This window comes from Lissotriton vulgaris, chromosome 3_1, assembly GCF_964263255.1.
Source record: "Lissotriton vulgaris chromosome 3_1, aLisVul1.2, whole genome shotgun sequence".
Lineage (NCBI taxonomy): Eukaryota > Metazoa > Chordata > Amphibia > Caudata > Salamandridae > Lissotriton > Lissotriton vulgaris.
Window position 1 is genome coordinate 2,020,448,441 of NC_141689.1, and position 26,569 is coordinate 2,020,475,009.

A 26,569-nucleotide genomic window follows, 5' to 3' on the forward strand; every position below is an offset into this window, starting at 1 on the left:
TCTAGAGCTATGGCAAATAAAATTAGGGATAGTGGGCCGCCCTGGCGTGTCCCTCTGTGTATATTTATTGGCTCGGATTTGAGACCGTTGACATGGACCCGGGCTGCGGGTTTTGTAAATAACAATTGGATATAGTTTAAGAACGCTTGTGGCATCCCCATCCTGGCCAGCACCGTGAACATATATGGCCACTAAATGGAGTCAAAAGCTTTAGCTGTGTCTAGAAAAACAGCAGCCGTGGGTAGAGAGAGGTCTATCGGATTTAGTACTGCAAATACTGTGCGCAAATTGTGCGTGGTAGATTGTGAGGGAACAAATCCTTCTTGATCTGGCAGCACCAGGGCCAGCAGAAGCAACTGGAGCCTGGTAGCAATGACTTTTGCCAGAATCTTAACGTATGTATTGATTAGAAATAGTGGGCGGTAATAGTCCGCGTGCTCGGGTTCTTTACCTGGTTTTAATAGGGTTATTAAAAGCGTCTCGCGCAGAGGGGGGGGGCAGGCATTTTTTATCGTACGCTTCTTGATAAATTGCCAGTAAGCGAGTTATCAGTAGGTTGGTGAAGGCTTCATAAAACTCGTCTGGATCCCATCACCACCCGGTGATTTGCCATTGGGCAATGCCCGGATTGCATCTCCCACTTCTTCCTCAGTTAGTGGTTGAACCAAAAACTCCCTTTGGCCGGACGACATCCACGCTAATGTTATGTCATTTAGATAAGAGTGTGTTTAATTCGTTTCAGCAGACCCTCTCTCCCCGTATAGATCTGCATAGTAGTTGACGATGGCTTGCAATATGTCTTAGGATGCGTGAACCCGTGTGCCTGTTTGCATTCTAAGAGTTTGAATGAAAGGTGGTCTTTTGTGCCCCTGATTTTAGCAGTTAGACTACGGCTCGGTCGTCCTCCCTCCCCATATGCTCTAGCCACCCATCATTTGGATAAATATCGGATCTCCGGGTCTGTATATTCTTGAAGGTGTGTTTTTATGTCTGCCAGTTTACGGTTTGGGGTAATTTTCATACAATGAATCAAGCTCCCAGATCTTTTGTTCTAGTTGGGCCACTTGAGTACGTAATCATTTTAAAACGTCGGCACTGAGTCCAATAAGAGGTGCCTCTAATAGTGGCCTTGAAGGATTCCCATAGTGCTTCCGCAGAGTCAAAAGACCCCGTATTTACGCCAAATAATTGTTGTGCTTACATCATCCCTGATGCAGCCGCGGTCGGTAATAGGAGTTTCTGCAGGGCGGTGACGTGGGGAGGGGCAGGGTTTAAAACGAATTTTGTTGGGCGCACTGCATCACATTTGGTGATGCAGTGCACGCAACGAAATTCATTTTATTTATTTATATGTTTACTTACCTGATAAACTCCGTAATCCATACATTACTACCCCCCACCCTGCCCCTCTCCACATCACAGCCCTGCAGAAACTCCTACTACCGACCGCGGCTGCTCTGAAGACCGAATCTGTGAGGGCAGAGGATTGCATTCTCCATTGAAATGGGCATGGAACATCAGTAGGTAGTGTTAGTGACAATAAAATAGGGGAATGATCAGATAGCGTTTTGGGTAGGTGTTGGGCCTCACCTATCCAGTTACTCATTGCTCGGGTCACTAGCCAATAGTCTAGCCTAGACCACATGTTATGTCTAGTGGATATGAATGTACCCTCTTTTGTCTTGGGGTGTCTTAGTCGCCAGAGTTCCCATTCAGACAGTTTTGCACGCTTGTTTGATCAGGGAACCATGGGAGCCGGACCTGTCCAAGTTTAAGTCAAGCGGAAAATTGAAATCTCCCTCCCCATATGATCGTGGACGGTTGCAGTTTGTATAGTTTGGTAAAAATGTTGATATAAAATTCAGGGTCATCGAAATTAGGCCCGTAACCATTTATTTGCATTAAATTTGTACCTCTGCAGTTGTCGTGCCATATAACAAACCTCCCTTGAGCATCAGATTCTGAGTAAGTAGTAGCAAAGGGGACACCTTTTCAAACCAGTGTGAGCACACCTCTGTAATAAGATGAATGTAAAGATGCTTTTTTGTCATGTGCCCAACGTGAACTAATGCTAGCTGCCGCTTGTGGTGTCAGGTGTGTCTCTTGGATAAGCGCTATGTGGATCTGACGGCCATCAAGGTAATCAAAGACCTACATGACTTTTTTAATATTCTTCAGTCCCCGTACATTCCATGTAATTCGTTTAAGTGTGCGCACTTTAATGTGTGCTGAGAAGGCCTAGCTATCGTAATGGGGCGAGTTAGTGTTGCGACTTTAAGCTTTTCAAGTACGTGTGAGGGTCGAAGTAAAGGTGTATAACAATTCAGTGACTTCAAATTAAGAACCATAGAATAGGAAACTCCTCCCACTCTGGCGAAATAACAGTGCCAAAAGCCATACCATCATGAATAAAACATTTCTTTTTTAACAATGAACTCCCTCGCAATAGCAGAGGAGCACAGTGTATCCAAAACATGCAGTTAAAGTAGGGGTCTACCCTGTTCGGCAGGCGCCCGAGCACTTTACTGTTCATTATACTGAAGGGGGCTGGGATTATATCTGTAGGGCCCAGGACATCTGGACCAGTTTATAGTTAGGGGTAGGTGTCTTATGCACCTCTATTTCCTGCATCCACACCGTGTTGCATACGTACCATTTGGAATGGATTATACTTCCTCATTGCAAGAGTTTTGCAAAAGACTGTTATATTTTCGTTATTGTAACATCTGTCTATTCAGATCGGCAGAGTCATTTATTCGCCCTGGGTCTGGGAGTCATCTGCATCCGCATCCTCGTTCGTGAAGGGTGGTCTCAGCTTCTTTGCTTTCTTTATATATTCCATGGCTGCTTTAGGGTTGTTAAAAATTAGTGGTCAACCATCTTGTTCCACTCTCAAGCGAGCCGGGTACAACATGGCATATTTTAGGCCCAACAACTGAAGTTGTTGGGCCTAAAATATGGGCCCAACAACTGCAGGGATATGTGAGCCCATTCCACCACAAACACTGCCGATTAATCCTCGCTGCTGTAAATTTTCCTTATTATTTCTTCTACATATTGTTCCATTTGGCCAGTATTGGTGGATTCCGGGAAGCCAAGAATGCGTCGGTTCTACTGCGCGAGCGCGCTTCTAAGTCTTACATTTTTGCTTGGATGATGGCCAGTACTTTATCCATATTTAGTTGTTTGGTGCTCAATGTCTGGACGTCATCTTCCGCGGTTGAGATGCACTGCCAGTAAGCCTGCCATCCTGTTTCTTCAGCTTTGAGGCCCTTTTGTCCATGCATGCATTCAGCGCATCTATTTTCCCATCAATAGACAGGGGACTTTGTTGCATGACCTGCAAGTTGGCCTCCAAGGAGCTGCTCGACTGCTATGGTGGGTCTTGTTCTGAGCCCCCGAATGGGCATGCTGTGTCGGTTTGCACACTTTTTTTGACTCAAAGGTGAGGCGCGATTGCTGCCTGTCAGTTTTTCCCATGATTAGGATGAGCAAGTCTTGTTAAGTGGCTTCTAGAACTGCAGGTATGTCCTACTTTTTCCTCTTACTTGCTCTTCTCTACATCCTATCGGACAGCACTGCTTCAGTGTCTCCAGCCCCTTGAGCTAGCACCATCAGGTACAGGCACCATAGACTCAGCGCCACCCAGAGAAGGTCTCGTGGTACCTGCCTACGCAAATGATTGTGTGCGCCTGCCGCTGCCGTTGTACCTGCGCACCGATATGGTTGGCTGGTCCCAGGTAGGGTCTTACCCCTAGATCAGACCTGTAAACGCTGGTGTCTCCCTACTCCGGTGATGGTAGTCGGCCCACAGGAACACCGCTCCACAGGTATGTACAGTGGTATTAGCTATCGGACAGGTAATGCCCAGTAATTTTCCCTTTGGGATGTCTTTGTTTGCTGGCTAGGTGTCACGCTGCTTTAAGTACCACTTTTGTCATTTTGTTTTGCTAGTGCCATACTACAGCAGCCGACCTTAGGGGTATGGGAGGGGTGGGTGGGGGATTTGTTGCAGCCCAACAGCGTTTTTTTGTATTTGGGCTTCTTTTTCCTCCCAAATGGAGCCCAAGCATAAATGCTTTAGGCTCCGCCTCCCGGCCACCATTTTAGGCTTGGTGACCTGGTGGCCGGGAGGCTGTGAGATAGAGTTTTTTGTGAGGAATTTCTTGGCAGTATATTGTTTTCATTTAGTCATGGCAGCTGAAGACTATAGGGTGTTTGAGGCGATCAAGCTCCTTAGTGACGCGGGCAGACAGGATTTGGTGCTCTGGGATGTGGCTGGGCCGTTGCGTCCTCAGTGACAGGCCTCAGCTGGAGTAGTGGCGGTGATGGCAGCCTGCTTGACCCCTAAGCGTTCTAGATCAGAGATGGTAAGTGAACGGGCCGCTCTCGCTTGAGGAAGGCGGCCCTGGGTTTGAAAGTGCGGCGTTTGGAGGCGGGGGTCCCGGGGGATGACGCTGGCCGTTCGCTGGTGCCTGTCGGGCCACCGGTTGATCTGTCGACGATGTGTGTGGAGCCGCAGGAGCTGTTTCAGGCCCCGGCGGCTCCTAGAAGAGCAGTTTCGGCCCCCGCCCAGCGGGGGAAGCGAGGGGGAAAGCGCGGTGGCAAGAGGCGATCCGCCTCTGCCTCGGCAGCTAGCGAGCAAGGAATTCTGACGGGAGGGGGGAGGAGTCCGCATACCTGGTGGGCTCTCCGGCGCTTGTTCTGCCTTCAGCTGTGGTTTGTGCTGGGGAGGCTCGAGAGGAGTTAATCGTTCCTCCCTCTAGTGGCCCGCTTTCATTAGGTTTGGCTGCAGGAGAAGAGGTGGGGGCGGGTTTTCATACGCCGGCCCGTTTTTCTCATTTAAGGCATGACGCTGAGTTTGTGGATGAAGGGAGGCAAGGGCATTTAGCGGGGGCATTTGATACTCGAGGGGCAGAGGCACCATTTATCCCCCTGTTGTTTTCTCCACAAGGTTCATATAGGGGTGAAGTGGTGTCTGTACACAGTGGGTCGGTTGGGGAAGGGGAGTGGGCACAGGTTGGGGGTGGGGGGTTACAATGTGGGGGTTCAGGGTCAGGAGTCTGGTATTTTGGCATCCCCCTCTCATTCTTTGGTTTCTGGTAAGGATAGCCCTGGGGATGCTTTTAAAGCTGCTATGGTTTCACCTCTACGGGTGGGATTTCAGAGTCAGGGTGTGAGGGCCAGGTCATGGTAGGGCCTTGATGTGTTTCTTTCATGGTCTGAGGGTGTGTGTGAGGCTACGTTTGGACGGAGTGGCGAGGGGTATGTTCAACAGGACAGTGTTGGGGGCAATTTTGGGGTTCCAGGTTTTAAGGTGGGGGGTTTTGGTAAGGGAAGAGGTTTTCAGGATTTGGCATTTCAGGAGAGTGGTGAGAGGAGAGGCCAGGTTCTAGGTCCAGCATCGGCGGTGGGTCAGGCAATGTTAGATTGGAGTAGTGGTGATGAGGTGTGTGAGCCTTCACCCCCCCCTCGCGGGGTGTCACTAATAAGGACAGTAGTTTGGATTTTCAGCGCAGTGAGCAGGTGATGGGGGCATGGTCTGGTGAGCGTGTTTTTGGTGGGTTTGAGGAGTTTGGTGTTTTTGGTAGTAAGGGACCTGGCACATCAGTCCAGCCTTTTTCTTTACAGGCTAGGGGAGGACACGGAGTGGCGGACTCGGTAGGGTGAAGTGCGGCCCAATGGCGCTGAGGAGAAGGGAGGGTAGAGCCTAGCGCGGCACATTCCGTACTGACGGGGGATCCCGGCGTGGTCAGCAAATGTAGGTCTGGCGCGACCTCGCTGGCCCCAACATCTCTTCAGACACGAAGGACGGATTCTTCAGTTGAAAATCTACGTAGGAGTGGTCAACGTTTGGGGGAGTACCGGCGGGTACAGTCGGCTCACCCGCCTGGTGCTCAGAAAGGGGTTGGTAAGGCCCATTCAGGTCTCGAGGGACCCCGGAAGGCTTACAAGAAGCAGTTGGTGTCAGGCCCTCCCCAGTTGGAGGAGCCGTTGGTTTTGGATTATGATGAAGACACCCCTGAAGAAGAGGAGCTGTGTGATAATGAATCTGGGGGGGGGGGGCAATTTCATGCTTCTCATAGTTTTTTACAGGCACCGGAGGTGGTGCGTCCAAAGAAACCGGTGATGTCTGGACCAGGTCGTGAGAGCGGCCCCTCGGTAAGGGTTCCTCGAATGGTGGACGATGTAGAACAAATGGCACGGAGGTCAGGGCCAGGTCAAGCCCCTTTGTTACACCCAGGTGAGCCTTTTGAACCACGGGTCAAAAAAAATGGTGTCTGTGGGGACAGGGGGGGAAGCAGTTGGGACTGAAGGCAAATTGTATAAGGGACGTTACGTTAAAGATCAGGGGGTAGGCACAGGTGAAGGGGAGGGATCTCTGGGAGCTAAGGTTGAGAGTAGCATGAACACTGATGTAGTGGAAATAGGGAAAGACCCTTTACAGAGCAAGGAGCTGAAAATTAGGAAACTGCCCTATATGGGCGTAACTAAGCCTCTAGGAGCACATTTGATGTTATCCACAAAAGAGAGGATTTGGAAGGGTGAGTATGACGAGATTTTGAAATTACTACACAGGGAGGTTTGTTCTAAGGAGGGTTCTAAGGAGGAGGAGTACGAGTTGGCCAAGCGCCCAAGGGTCCCACTTACGATTGAGAATTGAACAGCGGCATTTCTTATCTACGCCAGTGTATATTGTGAAAAATTCCCGGAGAGATGTGTTGCTATATTCAAGTATATGGACGTTATCATAAAAGCACAGATTACAAGTAGTGATTTTGCGTGGGCCCAATATGATGAGGAGTTTAGGGCTCGAATAGCCTGGGACCCTGAGGCTAAGTGGGGTGAATTGGATACGGACTTGTGGCAACACACGATGGGGGCCCCGGCTGGTGGTAAGACAATTTTTACGGCTAGTGGCTTACCGTTAGTTTACTGGTCCTTTCAGGGAAAGCCCACCCGGGGAGGGGTGGGTAGTACAACATCCACACAGATGGGGGTGGGAGCATGCTGGGACTTCAATAAAGGTTGGTGTACCAGAGAATACTATAAATTCTATCACGAATGTTCACAGTGTGGTAAAAAGCATCCCTTGGTTAAGTGTTGGGGGGCAAGGACTCCAGGCGGCCAGCAGTGGTCACAGCAGAGTAACAGCGCTCCAGGTCCCTCGCAGCAATCTCAATCAAATAGGGGAGGGGGAAGAACACTTCAGGGGTTGGGCCCAAAGGCTCATACGCCAGTTAAATTGGAACAGCTAACAGTGGGTCTGCAGGGGTACAGGGATGAGAGAGCTCAACGGATTTTACTGACAGGTTTTCAAGAGGGGTTCCGCCTTGGGTATTCCGGGCCGTGGCTGCGGCGTTGGTCCAACAATTTGAAATCGGCTGATGAACATAAGGCAGTGGTACAAGACAAACTGGATAAGGAAGTGCGTGAGGGCAGGATGGCAGGTTCTTTTGATGATTGGCCTTTGGAGGACTTGATCATTTCACCAATTGGAGTTGTTCTCAAAAAAGAAGCAGGGCAGTACAGATTAATCCAACACTTGTCATGGCCGGAGGGGTCGTCAGTCAATGATTTCATTGATGAGGAGACAGCCTCTGTGTCGTACTCTTTGGTTGATGTGGCCATGTCACTAGTAGTGGCCACTAATCCATCCGCGGAAATGGCAAAATGCGATATAAAATCTGCATTTCGACTGCTTTCAGTCCATCCTGAAGATTGGAATCTTCTGGGTATCCATTTCAATGGAAAGTGGTATGTGGACAAAGCATTGCCAATGGGTTGCTCAATGTCCTGTGCGCTTTTTGAAACCTTCAGTACTTTTTTACAATGGTTTTTCACACAACAGTCCGGCCATGAGTTAGTGACACACTACTTAGATGATTTCTTTTTCATAGGATCCCCGGGCTCCTCTGATTGTGAGGTACCCCTCTATACATTTAAGATGCTTATGGAATTTTTGGGAGTACCGTTGGCACCGGAAAAGACAATGGGTCCTTGCGCGGCAATGTCTTTTTTGGGTATTGAGATTGATTCACAGGCAATGCAGGCTCGCTTGCCAGTTGACAAGAAGGTAAAAATGTTGGAGCTCTTGGAATCCATGTTGAATAAATCAAAGGTTACAGTGAAAGAAGTGCAGGTTTTGTTGGGCCATCTTAATTTTGCTTGTAGAGTGGTCAGGAATTTTTGCAGGCGCCTGGGCAGGGCTTTGTCTGTTCATCATTTGCCTCATCACCATCTGCGCTTGTCAGCCAGGGTCATAGAAGATCTGCGTATGTGGGCGGTTTTTCTGCACTCTTTCAATGGAGTTCCTTTGGCCAGGGAGGGAGACTGGGTATGGGAGGTCCAGATTTTCCCTGCTGCAGCGGGCAGTGATGGTTTTGGCTTGTATTGGCAGGGCTGGTGGTGTGCAGAGAAATGGCCTGAACCGAGGAAGAATGGAGGCAGGAGCATTGCCTTTCTAGAACTGTTTCCAGTGGTTGTAGCATTGACACTGTGGGGGCAGGAGTTAGCTCACAAAAAGGTTCTTTTTCGGATTGACAATTTGGCTGTAGTGGACATCCTCAACAGACAGTCTGCTAGAGACACACAGATTTTGAAATTGTTGTGAGTCTTTGTGTTAGGTTGCCTTAGGTATGACATCAGCTTTAGGGCCTTACACATTCCTGGTGTGGACAATGACATTGCAGATGCTTTGTCTCGTTCGCAGTGGGGGAGGTTCCGTGGGCTAGCTTCGGAGGCGGACAGGACACCGACCCCCATGCCGGATCACTTATGGTATGTAGGAGACACAGGTGGTAGTAGGTTCGCTGTCTTCCTCTACTCGGGCCGCATATGAGTTAGCTTGGAGAGATTTCCTGGCGTCAGGGGCCTGCAGGCGCGAACCTGGCTGGAGGCGGTCGCAAGACGTGGTTCAATTTATCCTTTCTTTGATGGACAAAGGTTTATCCAGAGTTACCATAGCAGGAAAGTTGGCGGGCATTTTATTCATGGGTAAACTTCTTTGGGGCTACTCCCCTTCTGCTGGGGAGGTTGGGAAGAGACTGTTGAAAGGTTGGGCCCGGGAGCGGGGAGTTGACCAGTCAGTTCGATGCCCTTTGTCTTGGCAGAAATTAGCTCGGGTATTAGAGGCATTGCCTTGGATCTGTAGGAATGAGTTTGAAGCGTGCCTTTTTTCCACACTCATGGTTTGGATGTTTTTTGGGGCATTTAGAGTGTCCGAGCTGTTAGGTTCTAAGTTAGTTGTGGGAGTTGGGTGGAGGGATGTCCATTTATCGGTTAAGGGTGTTCATATCTGGCTACCTCGTTCTAAAACCGATCAACGAAGCAAAGGGAAAGGTGTCTGGTTGGAAGCGTCATCCCCCTCCGGGACATGTCCCTTACAGTGGGCTCGGCGTTGGTGGGTTATTTCCGGGGGGGTTCTGGAAGCTTGTGTTTTTCAACATGCAGATGGAACTAGGGTCACAGACTACCAATTACGAATGGTGCTCCGCAAGGCTTCGCGGAGTATCGGTTTGGATGAGAAAAAATAGGGTACTCACTCTTTCAGGATTGGTGCAGCGACGGAGGCCCACAATAGGGGTTGGACTACGCAGGACATCATGCGCTTAGGGCGTTGGTCATCTAACTGTTTTCAGCGCTATGTAAGGAATAAAGCAGGGGAGGCGCTTGCATCATCCTCTTTTTCCTAAATTTGATACTGCTTTTCTCTTTTCAGGTTCTGTGGCGGGGCCCCACTCAGCAGCTATGACCATATGGATTGTAGGGCATTCCTTCGTGTAGCGGGCACATGTTCAAGCATGCATTAGCTACTTTGGATCTCTGCTGGGTTTTAATGAGCGCTTGTTCAATGTCGTTTGGAAAGGCAAAGGATGCATGCTTTGGAGGGAGTTAATTCCTTCACTTAATTCTTGGTTGGTTGGGGGTCTCTGTCCGGATGTGTTGGTGATTCATTTGGGGAGAATGATCTTTGTGGGGTCAAGGGTGTGGTCCTTTTGAGGGCGATGAAGAAAGATCTTTCTCTTTTAAAACAGCAGTGGGCAGGTTGACATGTCTTGTGGACTGAGTTGGTGCCACGGAGGTCATGGAGGGGTGCGATCAAGCTAAAAGCAATCGACAGGGCTCGTAAGAAGATTAACCTTGAAGCCGAGTGACTCATGGTGACATTAATTATGATACGGTGGAGTTTTTTCGTAGCGATGGGGTTCATCTTTCTAGGTTGGGCATGGATTTGTATCTTCTTGAATTGAGAGAGGTTTTGTCGCGTTGTTTGAAGATTCGGGACTTTGCTGGCTAGATTATTGTGTGATTTTGTTAGTCTGTGGCGCTGGTTTGGGGGGCAGAAAGTGGGGGTGTATTTCTCCCCCCCTCCGCTTTCTGGGTGGTGGGGATTATTGGATTTTTGCCAGGCTTGGCAAGTTTGTGATTGTCATTTGCTTAGTTGTGGCATCATCAGGGGGAGTCGGACAGGATAAGTTGTTGGGGTGGTTACATAGGTTGGGGGCCAAGAGTTGTTGGAGGGCAAACGGGGGAGTTTGGTTTATGGTTTGGGGGATTTGATAAGTTGAAATGTTTATGCAGGGTTTTGCATTGGCTGTATTTTTATGATGATGTAATGTACGGGTGGGGGCGGGGTTGATGAAGTTTTAGGGCTGGGGGTGGTGATTGGGGTTTGAGGAAGTTTTATATTTAGTGAGGACTAGTTTTGTAAGGCAGTGGCAGAGGTTTTAATTTGTTAAATGTGCATCTGTTTCAATAAAGCGGCCTTTTTCACACACAGTAACTGTCTGTTGGTTTGCTCACCCCCGCACTCCTCCCTCCCAACCTCGTTGTGTTATTTGGGGCCCTACAGGGCCTAGTACAGTTCACCGTCCGCGGGCCGGTGTGTTCCGCTTTTGCCATATATCGTAAGCCAGTATGCGTTCACCTCCTGAATGTTAAGGTAGTCCATGGAGAGAGGGGGAGGTAGCACCTCTGCAGTCCTGCTCCCAGCCTCGGGTAGGCACTCAGCCGGCCTCCGGCGTTCAGCCGGGTGCCCGGAAGGCCCAGACCAGCAGCGTAGCTTCACCTTCAGGCATGGTCTCGGCTGGCCGGCCTCTTCACCGAGCACCTGCATAATCCGGCACGTGAGGTTCCGCCATCCGACTGGCCCCCGCAGCAGAGCTCAGGTGCCACTGAGGCCGAGGACAGCAAAGTGGCCTCTTCTACAAGATTAAGGCTGCAGGTTCCGGCGCCAACCCGACAAACGACACCTTTCGCTGGAGTCCGCGTTGGCAGATGCGGCCCCCTTTCACCACCGATTCTGGTTCCACAAGCCGACCGACAGGTCCAGATAGCCAGCGGAGGCCCCAGGCTGCTCTACAGCTCCACCGCAGCGCCATACTCTCAGTCCGCCTCTATGATAACGTGCGCGAGTCTGCCATTTTTCACCGTTGTTTTGTAGTCTTATCTGTGCTGCAGCCCAGACAGCTCCTCATCGTTCTTTTTCGAGGCAATGTGTGCAGGGGTGTTTCGCTGTCATTTCTTTTGTAGTTTGGGCCCCCGATGCCTGCGACTGGCCCGGATTCTTGCCGGATTGATTTCCCAGCCGGCATTGCTACGCTAGAGCCATCTTGCCATGGGCTCAACAGCGCTCCATCAAAACCCCAGCTACATTATTGTTTGCAGTGGAATTCACTGATCATGCAAAATGAGGTTTCTTAGACAAAATCGAAGGGCACAATTTGAGGAATTTGGGTGGATGCAATACCCTGGCAGCAACTGTAGCCTTAAGACTTTGGGCTAAAAAGTTAATTTGTGCAAGGTTAGGTGGGAGGGGTTTGTTGGGTCATCGTATACTAAGAAGCAATTCTAACTCATTAGGGAGTAATATGTGGAAAGAGATTTTGTAATGAAATAAGAAAAGTCCATGTTTGTAAGAAATATTTCATATGCTTTAAAGCTTTTTTGACCTAGACCAGGGTCTGGTATCATCGGTGTCTGTAACCCAGTTAAAACCTCTTCTTACTTAAAGTTTTGCCTGGACAACAATATTTATGGTAAAAAAAGAAAAAATGTAGATGGCAAGGAATTCCTTTATATTGAAATATATATTATTTATTTGTCCCACTTTGCAATTATATTACCGCACCTGTATTAGAACACTGTTCAAATAACAGCCGATGCCATATAGCTAATACTGTCTCCCTTCTAATGAAACGTCTTGTGCTCAAGCTTTTAAGTTATTTAATTGTTTTTTAAATCTGTATGGAACCTTTTGATGTAATTCCACATGTTTACATAATGAAATTGATTATGCCATGGTGGGTTATTGATTTTATGGTGTTACTATATATGGCAATACCATTGTTATTTATTAGGTATGTGTGGTCATTTTTTCTTCATGTGGATCTCATTGGAGTTCCACATAAACTGACTTTTTTGAGGAGGTGTTTTTGAGACTGAACTATTATTGACAGTAGAGATGTCCTAAACAAACATTAAATGTTAGTTAATGTAGCTCTCTAAAACAAATTTCTGGCAGTAGATACCCAATTCAGTTTAAGCTAGAAAACAGATTATTAAGTTTAAAGGAAACTTAAACACATTGCACACAAATTGACAGTATCATTAAAATATTAAAACTCTACCCGACACAAAATTAATCACAGATTAGCAACATACTTCATTGTGGTGAGTAAAATGAACACAAAAATGACACCATCACCAGTGATAAACCATGACTTTTTTACCCACAGTTAATTTAATGCATGCATACCGTGCAGTCTTTAAACATTTTCTTGGAATTAGGAGTACTCAAAAAACAAGAATATAGATGCTTCCAATGCAAGTACGTACAACTGTCAGTTTTGGGCCATTGGCAAACAGATGATTTTAAGAAAAATATGTTCAAATGTGGCTGCAGAAGCAGTGGTGTTAACCCGAAGGTTACACAATACAGACAATTTTAGGACAACCACACTACTTTAGTATGGTCAAGGAAGATTATTAGAGAATGTTGTTTGATCTTATAAGCAAACTGTGATAAGGAAATCACTGTAAGGCGCGCAATTTCACATGAAACTGGTGGGTTTCTTCAAATGTTATTATCATAAATCCAAACTGAAACTTCTTTTAAAGCTTGATTCAGAATTTATTTCATTCCAATGTAGCGTTGATTTAAAGAGTTCATTTTTTCACAAAATCAAACATCATTCCATCTTCACATTACTCGTTACTTGCCCAATGCATTTCGGGTTAGTGGGAGTAACCCTTCGTCAGGGGCCTAAAAAATGAAAACATACAAGACCTTAACTTTCAGGAAAAAGAGCCATGGGGTCAAGATGACCAATTATATAACTAACATGGATACTGAGGTTATACATATGGATACTGAGGTTATACATAATAAAGCATTTGTCAAAACAGTTTGTTAAGCATGTCTCAAACGAGAACGAATCTGACCCAGCTGGTATCGTACAAAAATAACGGTAAAACTACAAACAAGTGACTGGCATGCTGCCAGCAGTGTGTACACAGGTCGAAAATACGGGCGCTAAAAATAATAAGGAAAGGGATGAGAGCCTAAGGAGAGGGACCAACTTTGACCAAAACCGGAGAGCTTACCTCAATGGTAACGAGTAGTCGTCACACAGTTCCGAACGCGGAACCGATCCTGATGGATGGAGAGCCAATGGGAAGCCTAGATATAGCTAAGTCCAAGGGTCACGTGATGCGGGTCCCGACAACAGAAACGGGATTAAAAATATGCACTGCGATGTAGAAAGTTATCAAAACGGGTGAAAAGACACCCAGCACAGCACTGTGTTTAAATTTAATTTAATTTTATTCATGTTGCCATTTACGTTTGCGTTTGCCACAGCCTAATTATTCACGAGATTGTTTACATAGCTTTGTTACAGAAATGTAGGTTGTTTATTGGTGTTCCCCCCCGCTTTGACGTTTATGAGCCTTTGTTTACTTTTTCACGGCGCAACACGTGACCCCAGCGGACCTATCACATCACGCTTAACTACCACGCTTTTCAGCGCATTTCGTAGACTCCAATTTTTGTCCAGCTCCGTAATAATCAGTCTTCTATTCTATTCTCGGGTGTCTTTTCCCCCGTTTTGATAACTTTCTACATCGCAGTGCATATTTTTAATCCCGTTTCTGTTGTCGGGACCCGCATCACGTGACCCTTGGACTTAGCTATATCTAGGCTTCCCATTGGCTCTCCATCCATCAGGATCGGTTCCGCGTTCGGAACTGTGTGACGACTACTCGTTACCATTGCGGTAAGCTCTCCGGTTTTGGTCAAAGTTGGTCCCTCTCCTTAGGCTCTCATCCCTTTCCTTATTATTTTTAGCGCACGTATTTTCGACCTGTGTACACACTGCTGGCAGCATGCCAGTCACTTGTTTGTAGTTTTACCATTATTTTTGTACGATACCAGCTGGGTCAGATTCGTTCTCGTTTGAGACATGCTTAACAAACTGTTTTGACAAATGCTTTATTATGTATAACCTCAGTATCCATATGTATAACCTCAGTATCCATGTTAGTTATATAATTGGTCATCTTGACCCCATGGCTCTTTTTCCTGAAAGTTAAGGTCTTGTATGTTTTCATTTTTTAGGCCCCTGACGAAGGGTTACTCCCACTAACCCGAAATGCATTGGGCAAGTAACGAGTAATGTGAAGATGGAATGATGTTTGATTTTGTGAAAAAATGAACTCTTTAAATCAACGCTACATTGGAATGAAATAAATTCTGAATCAAGCTTTAAAAGAAGTTTCAGTTTGGATTTATGATAATAACATTTGAAGAAACCCACCAGTTTCATGTGAAATTGCGCGCCTTACAGTGATTTCCTTATCACAGTTTGCTTATATGATTTAAGGCACTACTAGGCATAGTGCGACAAGGCAACGCGCTCGAATCAATTGAACCTTAATCAGAGAGTGAGTGCACGGAGATACTATTATTGAATTTCATTGACTTTCGCCTACCTCATCTCCCAGTGCACCAATATACAGTTTGGAAAATGCAGTTTGATGAAATAGCGCAATTAACGTCCAATCAAGCTGAGTTGTTAGCCTTCACTTCTGAAGCGGCAGAAGAAATTTATGGACTCATACAAGAGACCAGAGCTTTCAGTCCTAACATTTCCACTACAGCACAATTAATTCGGCAATTTGAATTTCTAAGCAAAAAAGAAATTAACCAAAGATTACATGCGACGACACTGATACATTATCATAAAAATAGGAGAATCCCCAGAGGGTTGAGAATCGCTCTAAAACCTATGTTGTGCAAGAACAGTAAAAATTTTGTTGAAAAGTGGTATCAAATTTTGAACAAATGCTCACTGAATTTAATTCTGTTAATCATACAGGAACTTTCAAAAGTTCTCAAAGAAATTGACGTCGATCTAAACAACATGAAAAAGGAGCTTGAAAAATTTCCAGATTTACAAACAACACTGGAGGATGTGAACAAAAGATTAGACAAATACGCCAAGGAAGTAAACGATCGGAAAGTTAGAAAATACAAGAGAGACACAATTGATTATAAATATGACGAAGTGTACACCTGGGCAGAAATTTATAATCAAAAGAAATGGCAACAACCCAAAACTAAACCATCTACTACTTCGTCACAAGAAAGTTTAGTATCTGAATCGGACATTGCACAGACAAGACAACCTATTGAGAAAACTCAACAACCAAGTTCATCTACCAAGAAGCAGCCTTTTTTAGATATCAGTCCCGCAGCCAACGCACCACCTACAATCGCACCAGGAGGGGGAGAAGAAACTCCCGAAGAAATAGCCAAACGAACAAGGAGCCAGAAGTCAACAAAACTGACTTAGTTATCAACATCTCGTCTAAACCTTTGACACCAGCCCAGATGGCGGTATTAAATAAAGGAATCACATTTGTACCAACTTATAAGACCAGCCTTGCGGAAACGGAGATAGCGCTATTCAAATTCTTCAGAAACCTCAAACTGAAATACTTTTTCAAAGATGCAACACCTTCATCCATCACCGACACTGCAGTTTTTAAGCCAAAAAGCACATTCTGTGCTCCATATTCGCACAAAACCATAGAAACTGTGGAAAGAATGATACTAACAGACATTCAAAAAATCAACTTTAACAAAATCACTAAAAACAATCTGTCTAAGAATGAACGAAGCACCATCATGCAGTTGTCTAATGATACTGAAATAACTTTCCAGAAAGCAGACAAAGGGGGAGCCCTGATTGTCATGGACACTACTTTCTACAATGCGAGTGTCAATCAACACGTTCAAGACAAAAATACTTACATTCCTTTGGATGGTGACCCCACTGAGGAATATTTGAAAACTCTCACAGTAATTTTGGATCATGCCCTTGAACAAAAATGGATCGACGACAGAACACATAAATTTTTGGTAACCAAATATCCAAGGAGACCAAAACTCTATATGTTGCCAAAAATTCATAAAGACTTGAAAAGACCACCGTTCAGACCCATCGTGTCTGCGTGCGGGTCAATATCTGACAGTGTTGGCAAATATCTAGATCGTTTTCTACAGCCGATGGTACAGAGAGGGCAAACCTACATCAAGGATACTACATCTTTTCTTAACTTACTCAAAACCATAGAGCTGGAACCAGATGCAGAATATTGGCTCAGTACAATTGATGTAGTATCACTGTATACTTCCATACCACACAACGAAGGCCTCGAAGCCTTTGAATGGAGTCTTTTAAGAGATGATGAATGTGAAGTCAACAAAATCTTTCTAGTGGAACTTATGCATTTCGCGCTGTATCACAGCTATTTTGAATGGGACAACAAGTTCTACAACCAGTGCAACGGAACCTCAATGGGTTTTGGGGGGGCCCCCTCATATGCTAATCTGTTTATGTCTAAATTTGAACATGAGAACATCCTGAACAACACCAACTGGACCGATCACCTCGTGACGTTCAAAAGATATATAGATGATTTATTTTCAATTTGGAAAGGCGACAAAGAACAACTGATTGCTAACATCATGGAAATAAATCAGCTAAATCCCAGAATCAAATTCACGCATACTATCCAGAAGGAAACCATTGCTTTTTTAGACGTACAGATCACAATCATCAACCAAAAATTACACACTCAAGTGTACAAAAAACCCACTGACCGGAATTCTATCTGCTGTACCAAAGCTTTCATCCTGAAACTTTAAAAAAGCATTTACCCACTTCTCAATTTATTCGTCTCAAAAGGATCACCTCGGACCCTCATCAACTGGAAATAACTCTTACCGATCAGCTACAACAATACCAAAAACGCGGATATCCCAAAGATGTGTTGGATGAATCAATCAAAAAAGTCGCCAATCTCTCAAGAGATCAATTATTAACATCTAAGCCTCAATCAAAAGAGAATAAGACAGTGTGTGTCTTAAAATACTCGACATCATCAACGCAAATCAAAAGAATTATCAATCAGCATTGGAACCTCATCAGAACAGAACCTGATTTAACCAATCTTTACAGCGATCAATTGACCTTCGCCTTTAAAAGATCGAAAAACCTTAAAGAGACACTAAGTACTAAGAAAGTCATCAAAACTGCACCAAAAGGCATGCTTAAATGTTTGAATTGCATACACTGCAACAATATAATACCTGGCAACATTTTTATGCATCCTACTAAAGGTCACAAAATTGATCTACTATATACAGGAACCTGTGACTCAAAAAATGTAATCTATGCAATCAAATGCCCATGTGGCAAAATATATGTCGGCCAGACAGAACAAAAGATTAAGATGAGAATATCAGAACACAAAAGTAATATTCGGACAAAAAACATGAAATCAGCATTATCAACACACTGGCTTGAAAATAATCATCAGATCACCCAACTCAAATTCACCATACTGGAGATACTCCCGCAACGCCAAGACATGGATCCCACTAAACAACGATTACAAGCTGAATTTCACTGGATTAAGAAACTGAATTCCCTCCAACCAGCAGGGATCAATGATCGAATTGAATTTTCATGCTTCCTGTAAATTTCTGCCACTCCATATGGTTATATGAGCGACCCCCCACTCCTCCACGGATGACCCTATGAACATTCTCAAATTAAACCCTCTCAGTTTGTCAATCATATTGGTTAAATGTTTCATATCGCATGTATAGATTCATCAAATCAGCATGCTCTATTTTGCATATTATTTTTCATGATGACACCCAGCACAGCACTGTGTTTAAATTTTATTTAATTTTATTCATGTTGCCATTTACGTTTGCCACAGCCTAATTATTCACGAGATTGTTTACATAGCTTTGTTACAGAAATGTAGGTTGTTTATTGGTGTTCCCCCCCGCTTTGACGTTTATGAGCCTTTGTTTACTTTTTCACGGCGCAACACGTGACCCCAGCGGACCTATCACATCACGCTTAACTACCACGCTTTTCAGCGCATTTCGTAGACTCCAATTTTTGTCCAGCTCCGTAATAATCAGTCTTCTATTCTATTCTCGGGTGTCTTTTCACCCGTTTTGATAACTTTCTACATCGCAGTGCATATTTTTAATCCCGTTTCTGTTGTCGGGACCCGCATCACGTGACCCTTGGACTTAGCTATATCTAGGCTTCCCATTGGCTCTCCATCCATCAGGATCGGTTCCGCGTTCGGAACTGTGTGACGACTACTCGTTACCATTGCGGTAAGCTCTCCGGTTTTGGTCAAAGTTGGTCCCTCTCCTTAGGCTCTCATCCCTTTCCTTATTATTTTTAGCGCCCGTATTTTCGACCTGTGTACACACTGCTGGCAGCATGCCAGTCACTTGTTTGTAGTTTTAACGTTATTTTTGTACGATACCAGCTGGGTCAGATTCGTTCTCGTTTGAGACATGCTTAACAAACTGTTTTGACAAATGCTTTATTATGTATAACCTCAGTATCCATATGTATAACCTCAGTATCCATGTTAGTTATATAATTGGTCATCTTGACCCCATGGCTCTTTTTCCTGAAAGTTAAGGTCTTGTATGTTTTCATTTTTTAGGCCCCTGACGAAGGGTTACTCCCACTAACCCGAAATGCATTGGGCAAGTAACGAGTAATGTGAAGATGGAATGATGTTTGATTTTGTGAAAAAATGAACTCTTTAAATCAACGCTACATTGGAATGAAATAAATTCTGAATCAAGCTTTAAAAGAAGTTTCAGTTTGGATTTATGATAATAACATTTGAAGAAACCCACCAGTTTCATGTGAAATTGCGCGCCTCACAGTGATTTCCTTATCACAGTTTGCTTATTTGATTTAAGGCACTACTAGGCATAGTGCGACAAGGCAACGCGCTCGAATCAATTGAACCTTAATCAGAGAGTGAGTGCACGGAGATACTATTATTGAATGTTGTTTGATCTGCCACATCGGGGCCAAGGGGCGTGTTTGCAGAGTGGTGTAAAAAGGGACATTGCCTCAGACCACCTCTCAGCAATCCCACTGTGTGGAGCTTACTGGAGGTAGCTGTAGGGCTAGTTGGCCCCTAAGGACCCTTAGGATTTAAGGGGAGTTAATCCCCCAACCTGGAACGCGCCAGAAGACGCGTTTGCATAGTGGTGCAGGGAGGGGGCGGGCCTCTGGTGAGATGCTGACTTTTCTTTTTTCTCTTCTTTGTGAAAGGGGTGCTGTGTGGCCCCCCTTCCCTTAACACTTTTTGGGCCCTGGGGACCCCAACCCCCAGGGCCTGAAAATAAAATTTATTTTTTTTATTTAAAGGGGAATGGGGTCGCGTGGCCCCCCTCCCGAGGCCGATTTCGGCCCTGGGATCCCATCTCCCAGGTCATGGCCAATTTTTCATCAAAAACAAAATCTACATTTAAAGGAGAGGGGCCGCGGGCCCCCCTCCTGGGCCCTTTTTTGCCCCGGGCACCCCATCCCCCGGGGCTTTGCCTCTTTTGTCATTTTTTTTTTAAAGGAGGGGGGCTTGTTTTATTAATGTTTGGGGGGCCTTCAAGGCCCCCCAAGCCACGGGGACCGCCAACCCCGGGGCTTTTATCAAATATTTGTGGGGGCACATTGCCCCCGCAGGCCCGGGGACCGCCACCGCCCGGGGCTTGTTTTAAAAATATCTATATTTCAACACCTGTGTGGGGGGCTCGAGCCCCCCCACACACCCGAGAAGCACAACCTCCCTGGAGCATTCAAATGCTAATTTGGGGTTCAGTTACAGACCCCCGAGCCCCTGGGACCACCATTTTCCCGGGGCTTTGCATGTGATGGGAGAGAGGCCTTGTAGCCCCTCTCCTGGAGCCTGTGATGGCCCTGGAGACCGCCACCCCCCAAGGCCGGCTCCTACATTGTCCTGGGGTGCCCACCCCTGGGAAACCGCTGTTTGCTATGGCAGGGCGGGAGCCTCGCGGCTTCCGCCCTACCATAGCAAACTGTGGTTTGGAATTTGGAAGAGAGAGCAGGGAAGCCTGCTCTGTCTTCCAAAATCCAAACCAGATTGCTCTTCCACATGGGGAGCTGCATGTCAGCAGCTCCCCATGTGGAAAAGCAATGCCGGCTCCCGCAGGACGCGGGGAGCCGGCGGGACCGTGGGGGCATTGGGGCTCCTCCCACGGCCCTCAGCGGAGAGGGCCAGCCCCGGAGAAATGGGGTTTCCTGGGCTAGAAGTGGCCCGGGAGGGGAGCCACTCAGCCCCCCTAATCCCCAATTTAAAAAATAAAAAAATAAAATAATGGCCGGCCCCGGGGGATGGGAAACCAATAGAGGCCTCAGGAGAGGGCACCCCCCTCCATAACAAAAAAAATATATTTATGTGGCCATGCCCCTGGGGATGGGGTCCCCGGGGAAGAAATTGGCCAAGGGAGGGGGGTCCACACGGCCCCCTTCCCGTCGAATTTTTTTTTTTGTAAATGGGGGTAAGGCCCTGGGGGATGGGGTCCCCAGTGCCCAAAAAAAGTAAAAAGAAGGGGGATCACACAGCCACCCTCCTAAAAAAAAAATACAAAACCCCACAATCGTGCCGGAGGCCCCAGTCCCTCCCAACAACACTCTGCAAATGCGCCCTGTGGCGTGTTTTACAATGGGGAATTCATTCCCTTCAATACTGGAGGTACCTGGGGGCCAACTAGCAGAGAGGTGGTACAGGCCACGCCCCTTTTTACAACTCTCTGCAACACAGGTCAGTGGCGCTTACTGGAGGTACCTGGTGGGCCAGTTGGCCCCGAGGGACCCTCAGGATTCAAGGGGATTTAATCCCCCAACTTGAAACGCACCACGGGGCGCTTTTGCACAGTGGTGAAGGGAGGGGGGCGGGGCCTGAGTGGACATGTGTACAAACACAACCCTGTGGCGTGTTTTAAGTTGGGTAATTAATTCCCCTTACATCCTGAGGGCCCCTGGGGGCCAACTAGCCCACCAGGTACCACCAGTAAGTGCCAGAGGCCTGCATTGCGAAGAGATGGTCTAGGCCACGCCCGTTTTTACAGCTCTCTGCAATGCAGCTCTGTGGCGCTTACTGGAGGGACCTGGTGGGCTAGTTGGACTCCAGGGACCCTCAGGATTCAAAGGGATTCAATCCCCCAACTTGAAACGCGCCACATGCGCGTTTGCACAGTGGTGAAGGGAGGGGGCAGGGCATGAGGTGACATGTGTGCAGACACGCCCTGTGGCACGTTTTAAGTTGGGAAATTAATTCCCTTTCAATCCTGAGGGCCCCTGGGGCCAACTAGCCCGCCAGGTAACTCCAGTAAGTGCCACAGGCCTGCGTTGCAGAGAGGTCGTCCATGTCACACCCCTTTTAACACCTTTGTGCAACACAGCTCTGTGGAGCTTACTGGAGGTACCTGGTGGGCTAGTTGGACCCCAGGGACCCTCAGGATTCAAGGGGACTTAATTCCCCAAATTACAAAGCACCAGGTGGTGCGTTTGCAGAGTGGTGGAGAAAGGGGGCATAGCCTTTGTCTACCTCGCACCAAACCGCCTTGCTGGGGTCTTACTGGAGGTAAAAGTGGAGAAGTGTGGCTCAATGGTTAGAGCAGGCAGACCTCGATGCAGAGCTCAAGCCAGGGACCAGGGTTCGATTCCTGCCCCGGCGGGTCTCGGGCTCATTAATTCCCCTAAAGGATATTCTCGCCTCAGTGTCTATTCTGATCATGGGTCCCACGCTGCAACTCTGGGCAATAGCTTGCTTAGTCTTTACAACGGCCCCCACAACGCGAGGGATGCCTGGTCTGCACCATGGGGGTGCCCAGGACTGGACACTTCACAGGGAAAGCCAGGAAGGATTCCCTTGCGGTATTCGTACAAGCGCCGGGAAACCCACTGCGGGTAGCTGTGCGCTACACAAGTACAAAAACATTTACATTTACATTTAAAAGGTAGGCTAGTTGGCCCTGAAAGGACCCCCGGGAAGTGAAGGGGACTTCAATCCCCATCCAAGAGCGTGCCAGGGAGTGCTTTTGTAGAGTGGTGGGCAAAGCGGGCATTGCCTAGTACGAGTACTTACCAATGCTGCTGCTGTGTGGGACTGACTGGAGGTAATAGTTTGGGAAGTTGGCCCCCAAGGATGTCTTCGGGGTCTCTTGTTACCTCCAGTAAGTCCCATACAGTGGGATTGCTAAGACATCTTCGGAGGCCATGGCCCCCTTTCTCTCCATTCTGCAAATGTGCCTCGTGGCAGACTACGGGATGGGGGATAAAGTCCAATTTAGTCGTGAGGGAGTTTGGGGGCCAAGAATCCCTCCTCTTATCTCCAGTAAGTCCTACGCAGCGGAATTCCTGAGCGTTAGTTGGACGCCCAGCACCCTTTCTCCACCACTCTGCAAACGCGACTACTAATTAAAGTAGCATATTTCTGCACCACTAAGAGGCAATTTTAATCCCCTGCCCAATTATGTACTATGGCCTTACAGAGGAGGTCATGCTAATCACGCATAGTGTTCCCTAGTGTATGCAGGTATTTTCACCGTATTTTAAGTGTCTTTTAGGATAGCACTGGCTCTAGGCCTGGTTAGTCAGAGTCAGTTACCACCAGTACTCGTCTGAAAAAGTGGGCATAGGATAATTTTGCAACAAGGCCTCTTTCTGCTCCTATGTTGGTTCTTTCTGCACATGTCTTGCTTCTTTCTGCACTTTTCTTCGTCTTTGTGGACTTCTGTTGCTTCTTTCTGCATTTGTCTTGCTTCTTCCTGAGCGTTTCTTCCTTTTTCTTCACATGTCCTAACTTTGTAGGCATAGTTAGAAATTAGCATTTAAAAAACCTTTGAAATTCACTGAAAAAAACAAAGGCTTTAGGCACGTTATAGTTAGAAATTAGCATTTAAAAAAATCTTAGGAATTCACTGAAAAAAACATAGGTTTTAGCGGCGTTATAGTTAGTTGGACATTTAACTCGTACAAAACCAGTGAAATTCCCCCGTTATAGTTAGTTCAGCTAACTATAACTCGCGCGCCCGCAATGCACTGCTGATGGCGTCACATATTACATCACTCATGACATGGTCAGTGACATCACTCATGACATCACTGATGACATCTCAAATGACATCACTGATGACATCTCCTTGTGATAGGGTGGCAGACCTCCTCTAACCCTAATATAACCTTTGAGACACACACTCAAAAATACAAACTAATATTTTCAAAACAATGGACATACCAATACCAGTTACAACATACCCATTCAGTAATTCCAAGTTCTGCACACACATTCACTCACATTCACAGTCCTATACAGTCACTCATACATGTAATCACTCATCATATGTACTCATACACTTATACATACTGTTACACACCACCACTCATCCATAGATTTACTCACACACAAAGTCACACATGTAAAAGTATCAAACATCTGTTTAGTTGCATATACAGTTATACACACACCACCACTCTTACTTCTACTGAAACTAACACATACTTACTCTCTTAAACAATCACTTATAGAAACACATACTTATTTATACAGGTACTGTTCCATTCTCTCACTCTCACAAATACTTACTTACATACACCAATACTCACATATACTAGTTTAAAACATATGTAGTAACTCATAAAGACACTAGAGATACAGTCATTCATTCAACAACACACCCATACACACATTCATCTACCCATACAGTCCTGCACACATGCTGTCTTCAACACATACAAACAGTGACTCACTCATTCATGCATCTATGCACTAAGTAATATCTCCCACCGAACCACTCAGACACTCATACTGATACTCAAAAAACAACTAATAACACATATAGACACTCATGTAGCTACTCACTAACCCATGCACCCACTTACACACAAAGTGAGAGATACAGATATTTACACATTTAAAGAGTACTCACTAACCCATGTATTCACTAAGATACACTTAATCAGTCAGTTATACAATCAGTTTCACACAAACTAAATCATCCATTTAGACAGTTATATACCCACTTATTCTTCCATCGACCTTGACATATACATGTATAAAACATATTTAATTTTCACAAAAACACACATTCACTGGATGATGTCATCAGTGATGTCATTTGAGATGTCATCAGTGATGTCACTGACCATGTCATTAGTGATGTAATATGTGACGTTATCAGAAGTGCATTGCAGGCGCGCAAGTTATAGTTAGCTGAACTAACTATAACGGGGTAATTTCACTGGTTTTGTATGAGTGAAATGTGCAACTAACTATAATGCCCCTGAAACCTATGATTTTCCAGTGAATATAGATTAAATATATATATATATATATGTGTGACCAAGACCACGGGCGTGGTCGAAACGCGTCGTCCTTGCTGCCAGGAATAAACTTCACCTGCTGAATTAACCTTGTGGGCTCGTGTGACATCCTTTTTTTGCTGGATTTCGCTATGGGAATATATTACCTACTGGCGTGTCGCCAGTAGGTATATATAGTTAGGATTTTTTGTCTATGGAACTTTTGAAAATTCTATGTCTAATAACTTTGGCGTTTGTGGACGGAATCGGCTGAAATGTTCAGGAAAATGGCACATTTTGTTTCTGAGCAGCCCCTGAAAATTTGGGGGGGTTTCCTCAAGGGGGGGCCGAGAAAAAAGGGGGGTCCCAAAACGCGTTTTTCCCATGTTAATTTCCATAGGGCCTTTGGCCTCACTTTTAGCTCGAACGGCTGAATGGATTTGCACGAAACTTGGCAAAATTGTAGGGACTGTTAGCCCGATGTGCCTTTGCTAGGTCTCAATATATGTGCTCCAGTGGATTTTGAGAAATTAACGTTCAAAACAAGATATATATCTGTAACAGCGCTCCGGGCTGCGCTCCGGGCTGCGCTCCGGTCCGCTTACTTTTCGCGAAACGGAACTTTGCGATGCGAAGCTGATTGGCTCCCCGGTGTCTGTCAACATTCTAAACAGTCCGGAGCGGCCGCCACCTTATCTCTCGGTAGGATCGAGAGAGAAGAAGAGGTGAAAAACGAAGGGGGAATTTAATGAAAGGGGGCAAGGTATACCCCTCTTGACCCCCTAGGAATGTTGTTGGGGTTATTAAAGGGTCCCGTGGGGAAAATTAAAAAAAAAATTATTTTTCACGGTAGAAGCGCTTCCCGGGCCGCGAACTGGGCCGCAAACTGGTAGCGAAACGGGAATTCGCCATTTTGTGCTTCGTTTTAATTAAATTACTGGGTATAAGGGGGTGCGGGAGACGTATCCTAATCCCTTATGTTTTCTGAGGGTGGCTGAGGAGGCTCATATATGTTGATACATGTCTTCCAGCGGCTGTGCGTGAGCTTTTTTTTTTTTTTGCTGCGTGACGTCTGTTAACGTTCGATTCGATGGAAATCAGGAAGTGTTGACCGCCAATTTGTCAGTGCGATAAAATATTTTGTTATAAATGAATCCTTATTGATAAACATTGTCTGCGCCATCTTGCCTTTTTTCCAATGCCACAATTTTGTCGTGCACGGCAGCCATTTTAGATGCCAGGCCGGTCCCAGGCTATCACCTAGCCCTGCGGATGTAGTTTATGGCCCCAGCTGTAGAGAATCCAGACATGCCAACCCTCCCGATTCAGGCGTGAGACTACTGATTTCAATGCTAGTCTCCCGCCTCCCGATTTCTGCAAGCAAAAACCCGGGGGCATATTACCAACAACTAGCGATAATTTTTGTCTCTAACTTGTTTAGAGACAAAAATTATCGCCGCACATCGGCCATTTTTATCGCAGATAAACCTTGCTATTAGCAAGGTTTATCGCAAATGCGATAAAAAACGGCCGCAATGCATGAATATCGCTGAAAAGTCAGCGATATTCATGCATTATCGAGCAAATGCTCTTAGCCATGTTATCCACCTCCCATTGGATAACATGGCTAAGAACTGCTCAGGTCAGGTGTTAGCTTTTGGAGATATTCGCGCTTAGCGCGAATATCTCCAAGAGTTGGTAATAGGAGATAGCGATGTTAGGGACTGTTTCCAGTCGCTAACATCTTGGCACGCCCACTTTGCATGTCATTAGTGATAAATATCACTGACATGCAAAGCGGGGCCCAAGATGGTCGCTATCTCCTTTTAGCTGTCACTAAC

At 46.1% G+C, this 26,569-nt stretch overlaps 1 protein-coding gene across 3 annotated transcripts in view; it reads right to left on the bottom strand.

Annotated features, from left to right (window-relative positions):
* LRP2BP (LRP2 binding protein) overlaps nucleotides 1-26,569 on the bottom strand; it is a 489,520-nt gene that overhangs the window by 444,383 nt on the left and 18,568 nt on the right. The window lies entirely within an intron of this gene.